This window comes from Furipterus horrens, unplaced genomic scaffold (assembly GCF_987537825.1).
Source record: "Furipterus horrens unplaced genomic scaffold, mFurHor1.1.pri manual_scaffold_17, whole genome shotgun sequence".
NCBI classification, from domain to species: Eukaryota; Metazoa; Chordata; class Mammalia; order Chiroptera; family Furipteridae; genus Furipterus; species Furipterus horrens.
The window spans coordinates 93877031-93888335 of record NW_028327187.1 but is presented as its reverse complement, the minus strand read 5'-3'; positions in this window follow the sequence as shown (position 1 = coordinate 93888335).

The window sequence follows — 11305 nt, the reverse complement described above, 5'->3', positions numbered from 1 at the left end:
CTTGACTATACATGTAGCCTAAAAAAATAATCTGTGGCAGAAATTCCAAACACCTATTTTTGGAAAGAAAAGGTGGTAAAGAAAAATTATTTTTCCATAAGCTTCCCTATGCCTGAGTAGCTGCTTCATGCCTGCTCTTCACAAAAGCCAACAATTGTTTCAATGTGGTTCTTGCTGTTTTAATATAGTTTTTCATTTATTGTCATGATTGGCACTTATTGCCAAAGTCCTAGGAGAATGTATCTCCTAGTATTAGGGCATGTAGATAGAGGTGTGACACTAAAACAATGTAAAAAATAATGGTACCTCAGTGTCAGAGAAAAATGTTTCTCAGTTTCTTTCAAGAATCACTTAAAGTTGAATTAGTTGGAAGAGCTTGTTAACAAAGAAGATTCCCAGGATCCACCTATTAAACTCAAATTTCTGGTGACTGGGCCCTCCCTTTTATCGAAGTCCACCTAACTATCACTGATTGTCCCAGGAGTGAGCCCATGACTTAAACATAGCCAATCAGAACTTTTCCTTAGAATTTTAAACTTGGGGCTCCTGGACTGGAAGCTCCACGAGGAGCAAAACCTTTCTTGTTCTGTTCTTTGATGTATCTCTAGTGCTTCAAACAGTGTTTGGTACATAGTAGGAGTATATTAAATTGAATAGAGTAAATCTCAGTTTCCCTTTAATGGTGAACATTGTGAACTGTGAGGCAGCTGTATTGTCCTACATTTGGTAAAAGTATAGAAATAGAAGGAGACTGTCCTAGAAATACTCAAGTCTCTAATTCCAGTTGTCCCTGAGGCCTAGTTACATCCCTATGCTTTACTTGGTTTTTGTGAGCCAATAAATTGCCTGAATTTATTGGCCAAATTTGGGTTTCTGTCACTTGCAATGAAAAGTATTCTAATAAGTACACCCAGGATCTTAGAGTGACTGTCTTATTTGTAAATTATTTTATTATATTTTACTACTCCCTAGCCTAAACCAACCTCTGAAATAGATTTAAAATTTTTTGAGATATAAAGATATTGAGAAAACTTTCCTAAGGTCATATGCTAGTGTGTGAAAAACCAGGATTAAAATTCATATTGATGCTTCCTTTTTGGTGGAAAAGAGCAAATAGATAAAAGTTGAGAGATATTGAGAGCCTTGAATTGTTTTTACCTCTAATATTTAAAATTATAGCATAACTGGGTCAGTGATGGGGGAGAGTTTCACCTACTCAGCACTTTCAGAAATCTTATTCTACTAAAGATAAAATATAAGATAGACTATCTAACAAATTCTTGTCTAGTCCCAGTAAATGTTTCATCTGTCAATGGAGAGGGAGGGTAACAAGTGAATTGCTGCTTTTGATTTCATTCTAACCACAAAGAATAATTAAGTGGTTATGGTGGTAATGTAAAAGTATTAGGAATCTAATAAATACCACCTTGTTGTCTTAGAAATTGTCTGACTTAGACCTTGGATATATCTGAATATATATTAGAGAAGCGAAGAGTTCAAATTTTTCACAGGAAAAATAGAAATAAACTTTGATAGTTGCGTTATAAGTGCAGAGTTGAAAGACTAAGAAGAGGTTGGGATGTTTTGTTTTGTTTGCCTTGCATTTTTCACCGTTTGCTTTGGCATCAACACCCTAATTTCTGCTGGGGAATTACTTCACTCCCAGAACGTGTTGTTTGGTCCCACACAGGAGCATATAGCCAAAGTACAATCATATCTGTTCTGGAATGGGCATGTGACCCAAATCAGACCAAAGAGAGTCAAAATCTAGAGAAAAGTATTCTCATCCTGCTGGTATGGCTCGGTTGGGCATTGTTTCACAAACCAAAAGGTCGCTGGTTCAATTCCTGGACAGGGCACATGCCTGGGTTGCGGATTCGGTCCCCAGTCAGTAAAATATGAAAGGCAGCCAATCAATGTTTCTCTCACTCTCTCTCTCCTTCCTTGTCCTCTCTCTAAAATAAAAATAAGAAAATAGAGAGCGGTACTCTTTTTATTAGGACTGTTAACCTATAGAATTTAAGCCTGCCTCCACTGTTTGATTTTGTTAGCGCTAGCAATGAGGCTGCCTAAGATTGAATCCAATGGAGGGGGTTTCTTAACATCATTATTTTAGCACTTCATTCCAGCCACACCAAGGCATTTTGATTATGAGCCTGTAAGTTCCCTTTTGTTGAAACCCAGGTACAGAAATTGAATTGGGTTCCACTTTATGCAGAGTCATCCAGAGAATCCAATGTACTTACACAGGAAATTTGCAACAAAGATTTTTAAAAGACAAAAACAAGTTGGAGCAACTAATCAAATATGGATGAGAGAGAGTAGCACAAAGCCATCAGGAATGGCATCAGGAAGACTCAGAGAGGATTTAGGTGCATTAAGTAAATGTGCAAAGCAAGGCACCATTGTTAAAAAAATTATCTTCTCAGGAAGAAAATAAGAGTATTTGTTGGGTTGTAACAGATGACAGAAAGGAAGTTAGAACTATTCCACTTCTATTATATTTCTATTGTTTTTTTCACTGAGGAAAATTATTTTCAAATTGATAAGGTTATAATAACAAAGGTAAGGAGAAAATAGAAACCCTAAATACTTACGGAGGTTAGATATATAGTATGTCATATGTCAGTCTGAAAACAACTGGTTGATTTCAATAGGAAAGTGATTTATTAACAGAAAATTAGGAGGCTCGTAGAAATTGGGAAGCTCCTTGGGGTGGAAAGCTGGACATAGAGACTAAGGAGCAGAGATATTAACCTAAATGACCCCACAGAACAGCCTATTGAGGACTCAGCTGCCATCATCACTGTGCAGTGAATACTACAGTTTGTGACACAATAACCTCAGTATTGGACCTTACATGTTGCCACTAGGACTCGGTATCTTGACACAACTATACTTTTCACCAGAGATGACTCTCCATAGCCACAGAATTTGTGCATGGTTGGCTTCAGTTCAAAGTCTGAATGCATTGACAAGTGTATCTGATTAGCAGAATGTAGTTATGTATGCACATCTTAAGTGCAAGGATTGCTGGGAAAAATCTGAATATGGTATTTTTAATTCTACAGAAATAGGTTTTGCCTCTCACTAAAACAGCATATGAATTCCTCAAGCTTTTCATATACAACCTTTAATGTTTTGAGGTAAATTTCTTCTATAGTTAGTTTGCTGAGAGTTTTGATCATGAAAAGGTGCCACATTTTGTAAAATGCTTTTTCTACCTACATTGAGATGATCATGTAATTTTTATCCTTAATTGTATTAATGTGGTATGACATTTATTGATTTGGGTATGTAGAACCATCTTTGCATTGCAGGGACGGATGCCACTTGATCACGCTGTAGGATCCTTTTAGTGCTTGTTAGTATTTTGTTGAGAGTTTGAAAGTTTTTTGCATCTATGTTCATCAGGGATATTGACCTGTAGCTTTTTTCTTGTAGTGTCTTTTTCTGGCTTTGTTATTAGGGTAAGGCTAGCCCCACAAAATGAGTTTGACAGTATTCCCTCCTCTTCAAATTTTTTGGAGAAATTTGAAAAGGATTGGCATTATTTCTTCTTTAAATGTTTGGCAGAAAACACTCATAAAGCCACCTGGTCCTGGGTTTTTGTTTGTTAGGAGGTTTTGATGACTACTTCAATCTCCTTACTAGTTGTAGGTCTATTCAGTATTGATTTATTTTTTTTGTAGTGGCATGCTTAGATTCATTTCCTATTTTCTTTTGTGTATCTTCTAAAGGTATTTTCTTTGTGGTTACCGTAGTGCTCACAATGAGCACGTATAGTTATAACAAGCTACTTTAAGCTGATAGCAATTCAACATCAAATACAACTCTACACTTTTACATCTCCCCACAGTTTATGTTATTGATCTAACAAATTTCATTTTTTATATTGCATATCAATTAATATATTTTTATAGTTACAGTTACTTTTTATTACTTTATCTCTTAACTTCTATACCAGAAATAAAAGTGATTCACATATCACCATTTTAGTATCACAATGTTTTGCATTTGTCTATATATTCACCTTTACCAGTGAGCTTTATATTTTCTTATAATTTTGTGTTGCTGTTTGGAGTCTTTTCATTTTAACTTGAAGGTCTCCCTTTAAAATTTCTTATAATGTAGGTCTGGTGGTCATAAATTCTCTAAGCTCTTGTTTATCTGGGAAATGTGTTTAATTTTACATGGTGGTATGGCAAAAGCAAAAGTTTTTCTGGAAATACTATATTTCGTTGGCAGTTTTTTCTTTCAGCGCTTTGAATATATCATCCCACTTCCTCTTGGCCTGCAGAGTTTCTGCTGAGAAATCTGCTAATATTCTTATGGGGTTCTCTTGTATGTGAGGAGACACTTTTCTCCTGGTGCTTTCAAAGCTTTCTCTTTGTCTTTGGCTTTTGACAATTTGATTATAATATGTCTTGGTTTGAACTTATTTAGATTCATCTTATTTGGGATTTGTTGAGTTTCTTGAATCTGGAAGTTCATTACTTTCCCCAGGTCTGGGAATTTTTCAGCCATTATTTTTCTAAATAAGCTTTCTGCCCCTTACTATCTCCCCATCCTACCCCTCCTCCTCCCTCTTCTGCTTCTTCTTCATCTTCTTGGACTCTAATAATTCAGATATTTGGCCCTTTTTTTGATGTCACATATTTTCTTAGGTTTTCTTCACTTTTTTGCTGTTTTTCTTTTTAATCCTTTTACTGGTTAATTACAAATGCTCTCTTCTTTGAGTTTACTGCGTCTTTCTCATGCTTGAACATGTCTGGTGCCAAATCTCTTGAAGAAAAATTTCAATTCAGTCATTGCATTCTTTAGTTACAAAACTTAAAAAATAATTTATCTCTTTATTGAAATTCTCATTTTATTCATGCATAACTTTCTGAAGATCTTTTAGCATCTTTAGGGGAGTTATTCTGAATTCTGTGCCAGGTAATTCATACACCTCTGTTTCTTTAGTGTTGGTTTCTGGAGATTTCTTTTGTTCCTTTAATTGGCCATTTTTCCTTGTTTCTTTGTGTTTCTCATAACTTTGTGTTGGTATCTGCACATTTGAAAAAAACTGTCCTCTCTCAGTCTTTATGAACTGGCTTCATACAAGTAAATACCTTTAGCAATCAGCCCAGCTAGAGGTTATCAGGGCCTCTAAAACTTTTTCTGTGGATGTGTCTTCTTTGGACTTGCATATGTAGATTCCTAATTAAAGGTATTTGTTAGTTTCTTTTTTTCCCCAGAACCTTATAATCTCTTATTCCCTCTGGTGTCTGCTCTACTGCAGTTCCTCTGAAGCAGCAGCATGCTGCTCAGTTTTTTTTTGTTCTCACCAGCCTCCAGGCATCTAAAATATGGCAGTTCTTGTCTGTATTCTAGAAAAGTGAGACAGAAACTAGTCCTTTGGTCATCCCCCTGAAAAGCCGGAATATTGGATGCATACTTCATTCCTCTACCCCTTAGGGAGAGGCCACCAAACTGTATCAGCCTTTGTCTGCTGTGCCACAGGCCTTCTGGAGTAGCAGAATGCCACACAGCTGTTCTTTGTTCTTACTGGCTCCTAAACCTTTACAGTGTGGTGGGCCCATCCATGCTCTTGGATAGGCAAGACAGAAGCCAGTCCCTGAAGAAGCCCCTGAAAATACAGAATGTTGGATACATGTTATACTCTTATCCCACTGCAACACCCCAAAAAAGAAAGGCTGCCAAGTTGTATCAGCCATCAGCCATTATGCTGTGGTTCTCCTGGAGCTCTAACATGCTGTACAGCTTCTTCTTCTTTTTTTTTTTTTTTTTTTTTTTTTTGTTCTGAGCAACATCTAGGCATCTCAAGTATGTAGGTTTTCATTAGCGCCCCAAGACAGGTGAAACAGAAGCCAGTCTCTTAGCAACCTTTGAAAGTCAAAACATTGAACGTATGATCCAGTCTTCTCTTTAAATCTGCACAGAGAAGCCAGGAGTTAGCAGTTTGCTCCAAATCACATTGTCTTGTGCTGGGGGGAGAGACGATGGCAAGAGATTGCTACAAATTTTTCTATGGACTTCAAGGTGACTCGTTTCACACTTGCCTTGAATGCAGAAACCTCTTGAATGGTTTCTGGATTTCTCACAGAGGGAATTATTTCATGTATTGCTATTGAATCAATATTTTCCTGAGAGCAACGAAGGTCTGGAGCTTCTTTTTGATCATCTCTATGATGTCATTCTTTATACCTTCGTCTCTGTTTTTAATAGGAAAGAGAAATAAACTTCTTTGTGGTTAGAATTTTTGATATTTTCTTTATTTCTTTTTTTTATTGTTCTATTACAGTTGTCCCAATCCCCCCTCCATTGTGCTCCACTGCCCACCCTCATATTTTCTTTTTATAATCAGCTAAATAAAATCCTAATGGATGCAGATAGATGCCTGCTTCAGGTGGTACCTAATAGATGAAGTCTTGAAACTTTACCAATCTAGGACACTATAAATCTAGGATTCAGAGAAATACAAGTATCATATGATTTCATTTATATTAGAATGTAATGGGCAAATTAAACTAACTAAAAAAATAGAAACAGACTCATAGATACAGAGAACCAGAGGCGGACTTAATGGTGGGCACACCAGGCCCCTCAAAACCCCAACTTTACACTTTTTTCTAATGACACCAAGTTTGGTTTCATTACTATGCTGCATAAAATATGGTTAATACGTATTTTTATTTTCCCTCTCTCTTTTTTAAGGGGCCCAATATTTTCTTCTGTGCCTGGGGCCTCAACCAATCTTAATCCGCCTCTGTGAGAGAACAGACTGATGTTGTCAGAAGGGAGGGAGATTGGGGAGCTGGGTGAAAAAAAGAACCCCTCATACTCACAGACAACAGCATGGTGATTACCAGAGGGAAAGGGGGTTGGGGGGAGGTACGAGAGGGTAAAGGGGAGACAAATAGTGATGGAAGGAGACCTGACTTCTTGACTTAGGGTGGTGAACACACATACAATATACAGATGATGTACAATAGAATTATACACCCGAAACCCATATAATTTTATTAACCAATGTCACTCCAATAAGTTCAATAAAAATAAAACAATAAAAAAAGTATTTTTCTTCTCCCAACTATTTTATGAAAAGAGGAAGTGTTTAAAAATAATGAAAATATATAAAAGTACAGTTTCAGGAAAGGAAGTCATTCTGTCTGATTTATTTTTGTTTTTACCCCTAGGAAAAAAATGGTTCTTGTGCTGTTTTCATTAATTAGGAAGAACAGAGCAGACATCCAGATGTTAATGCCTTAGATAGCCTCATACTTCACATCTTTCTTTGGTTTGGATACTTAGTCTTCATCAGAAACCAGAGTCAGATTCTACTAAATAAGTGATCTCTTTTTATTTATATTTAATCATTTGCTAAATGAAATAAAGCCATTAGAGATAAAAAAAAACCCCTCATATTTAAAAATAAATAGTGAGACTAGATAAATATCTATGCTTTTTCATGACATTTATCTGGCAGCAAGAAACTATTAGACTGTCACAATGTTCTATTCCATTGACTTATCTCCAGTCTCTTTTTTAAGGAAGGCCAATCTTTTAGATGCTTTCACACTCATCATTTATATGTACATACTTATTTCTTTGCATCCACTAGCACTTTACATGTTTCATGTAAAACTCAAAATCCAAAAGTACAGTGCTTTTGACAAAAAAAGCCTAAATGTCATCATCTGAATAAAAACTGATTTTACTGAGTAGTGGTGGCCTGGAGATTCAGTTATGTGAAGATTCTAATTGTGAATTTTAAATAACTATGTATGAACCACTCACCTGCAAGTTAAATAGAAAGATAAAATTGACAATTTCCTGGAACATCTTAATTGAAAGAGAAAAAATATGATTAGAGACTGAAGATGCTGGTTTTTTCTCTTTTAACTAAATGTGTCTTGTACAAGGTCTTGCAAAAAAAAATTAAGTTTATCAATCTTTCCAGAAGCAGCTCAAATAACCAAAACAACTGAAGATATCTTGCAGAGTACTTTTTCAAAGTTGTGAGAGTTTGGTGGAAGAGAAATTATAGAGAGCTTCTATTGTACTTAAAAGATAGAAGATCAATGAATTAAACACCCTTCTCATATCGGGCCTGCTTATCCTCTCTTTCCAGATCTACTCAAATACATGGCTTTATGTCACATGTTTTTACTGTACTGCTTACTCTTACTGCTGCAGAACCAGATACTCTTAAGGATGAATTTTACTCTGTTATGCATTAGCAACAATATTTGTCAACTTGAATCTTTATTACCAGTGATCACATCAAAGCTGAAAGACACAGCACGTTTTCTTTTCTTTTTCTTTTTTTTTTTTACCTTAGAAGCTAAACTTGTCACACTAAAAAATATATTTAGGCTTGTAAGTGGAGTAAATTTGAGTTAGGATTCAAAGAGAAAGAATAAGGACAACAAACAAACAAACAAAACCATGAATCTTTTCTAAGAAGAACCAAAGTAGAAAAAGAGGAAGATAAAAGAGGTTACATGGTAAGCAAGCAATGAAAATCTGTTTCTTGAAGCAACTATATGCAGAGTAATAATGACTTTGGACAAATGTTAACATTCATTCAGAGCTAGACATCAAGTTAAACCCTTTATGGGCATTATTCTAACCATTCTGTGAGAAAAATTCTGTTATCATTACCAATTTATAGAAGAGAGAACTGAGGCTTAGGAAGGTTAAATAACTTTCCCAACATCACACAGCTAGATTTGCTGGAACAGGAATCTGACATCAGATATCATTTTAAACCTCCACTCATTCATTCCTTAAGAGCTGTTCTCAGTCAGCTCTTTTCTCAACCAACCCCTGAAACATGATTTCTACCACCTTTCCAAACATTTTTCTTGCTTTCTTCCCTGCCTACTCAGCTTCTCCAAACAAATGATAGCAAACTACTTTAAATGATGAAAAACCTGAATTAGTCCAGACATCTTTCTTCTGCAAGTAACAGACACCCACTTGAGCAAAAGATTAGGAATTCATTGGGCCTCATAATTGAACAGTTCTTCAGGTAAGGAGGCCAGGTGCAGTTGTGCCTAAAATGTCATCAGGTCACATATTTTTGTCTATGACTCAGTTCTACTTTCTTCCATGTGGCTCTATCCTCAGTTTGCTTTCTCCTTGAAGTCACAGGATGGCCACCACCAGCTTTGAATTTAAACCTTCTACTTTGGAAATTTCAGATTTTCCAATGGTTCTTGCCAAGGAAGCTCAGAATTGCCTCTCCTTGGGCGGACTAGGGCTATTTGTTCACCTTTGGGGACACAAAAATGGTTTCGCTCCTCTCAAATCACAAGTTATGGGAATGGGGGATGGTTGTTTCTCAATGGAAACCCACGATATTATTAATAGGCAAAGGAATGAAAGCCTCACAGACCTTGTTCTGAAGTCTAGCTGCACACCTTTTCCCATATTACCACTATATTAACCAATTTCTAAAGCTTTCCTCCATCGGCGTCTTTAATCAGTCTTATCAAATTTGGGTTGTATTTTCAGGACTTAAGCTCTGAAATTTTTATTAAAAATAAATATATTACCATAAGAAGACTGTAAAGTCTTACTCAACAGTTTCAAAACTGAATCAGCCATTGTCCATCCCCTCATGCCCAATATCTGTTCTACTACCTATATCCTCTAACTTGGTGTAACACCTCCATTGGCCCTATTGTTCAGAGCAGAAACCAGCATAATCTTTGACTCTTTTCCTTTCTTACTCCCACATCCAGTAGATCATCAAACTGTAAACCCTACCTACTTAATATCTCTTGATTTCTTCTAAGTCTCTCCATCCTTCCTGCTACTGAGTTAGCTCAGATTTCCTCATTTCTTGGTTATTATACTTAGCTTCCTGAGATATCTTTCTCCTTTCAAATATATTCTCCATTTTTCCAGAAAAAAAAAATGATTGTTTGAAGTCGCAGATATGAACCCCTCACTCTCCTCTTTACAATCATTCAGTGACTCCCTGCTGTATGACTGTCACAGGCCTCAGTTGCCTCATTAATTAATGAAAATAATTACATTGGATCCTTTCAACTCCATGATTCTATTAATCTCTGCTCACCTTAAGGAATTTAGCTTTCTTTGGCCATCTGATAATGGCTTTTTCTGCCTTTTGGATTGTGGGCTGAGACTAAGGTTCTTTCTAGATATAATTTCTTTTTTTATTTTTTTTATTTTTTGTTATTCAATTACAGTTGTCCCATTTTTCCCCCATTGCTCCCCCCTCCCAGCCCATCCCTTCTCCCACAATTATATCCCTCCCCATTGTCCATGTCCATGAGTCATTCATATACATTCCTTGACCTGACCCTTCCCTTACTTATCCCCCTTGTCTCCCTCCCCCCTCCCCCCTACTGACTACTATTCTACTCTTTGCCTATTTAGTTCGTTTGTTTGTGTTGCTCTTTAGTTTCCTGTATTGGGTGATATCATATGGTATTTTTCTTTCTTTGCCTGGCTTATTTCACTAAGCATAATTCTCTCTAATTCCATCCATGTTGTCGCAAATGGCAGGAGTTCCTTCTTTCTTTCTGCTACATAGTATTCCATTGTGTACTGGTGCAGCCACTATGGAAAACAGTAGGGAATTACCTCAAAAAACTAAAAATGGAACTGCCATTTGAACCAGTGATTCCACTGCTAGGATTATACCCGAAAAATCCTGAAACCCTAATTCAAGAGAACTTATGCACCCCTATGTTCATAGCAGCCCTGTTTACAATAGCCAAGTGCTGGGAACAGCCTAAATGCCCATCTGTAGATGAGTGGATCAAAAAACAGTGGTACATCTACACAATGGAATACTATGTAGCAGAAAGAAAGAAGGGACTCCTGCCATTTGCGACAACATGGATGGAATTGGAGAGAATTGTGCTTGGTGAAATAAGCTAGATATAATTTCTTATTGTAGCTAATGGGAATTCTGGGTTAAGCTATCTTGAAAAATTATCTTATATTGAGAACAGTTGAAAAAGTATGAGCATGGGCACTCCAGAGTCATAATTAATATTAATTATTTGAGACATATCTGATCTTTTAACGACCACTTCTTGCATTCATGCAAATGTCTAAAAATTTACTGTATCAGAGACTAAACTATATTTTTGATATTGTAACTTCTTTCAGCAATGGGAACAATACATGTAGAAGCAGAAATATTGGTTTATCATAAGACAAAAAGCAGGAATGTCAGTGCATTATTCACAACTAGGTTATTATTTGACAGCTGTTGAACTACAATACCATAGAGATTCTTAATCACTCATTTCCTCCT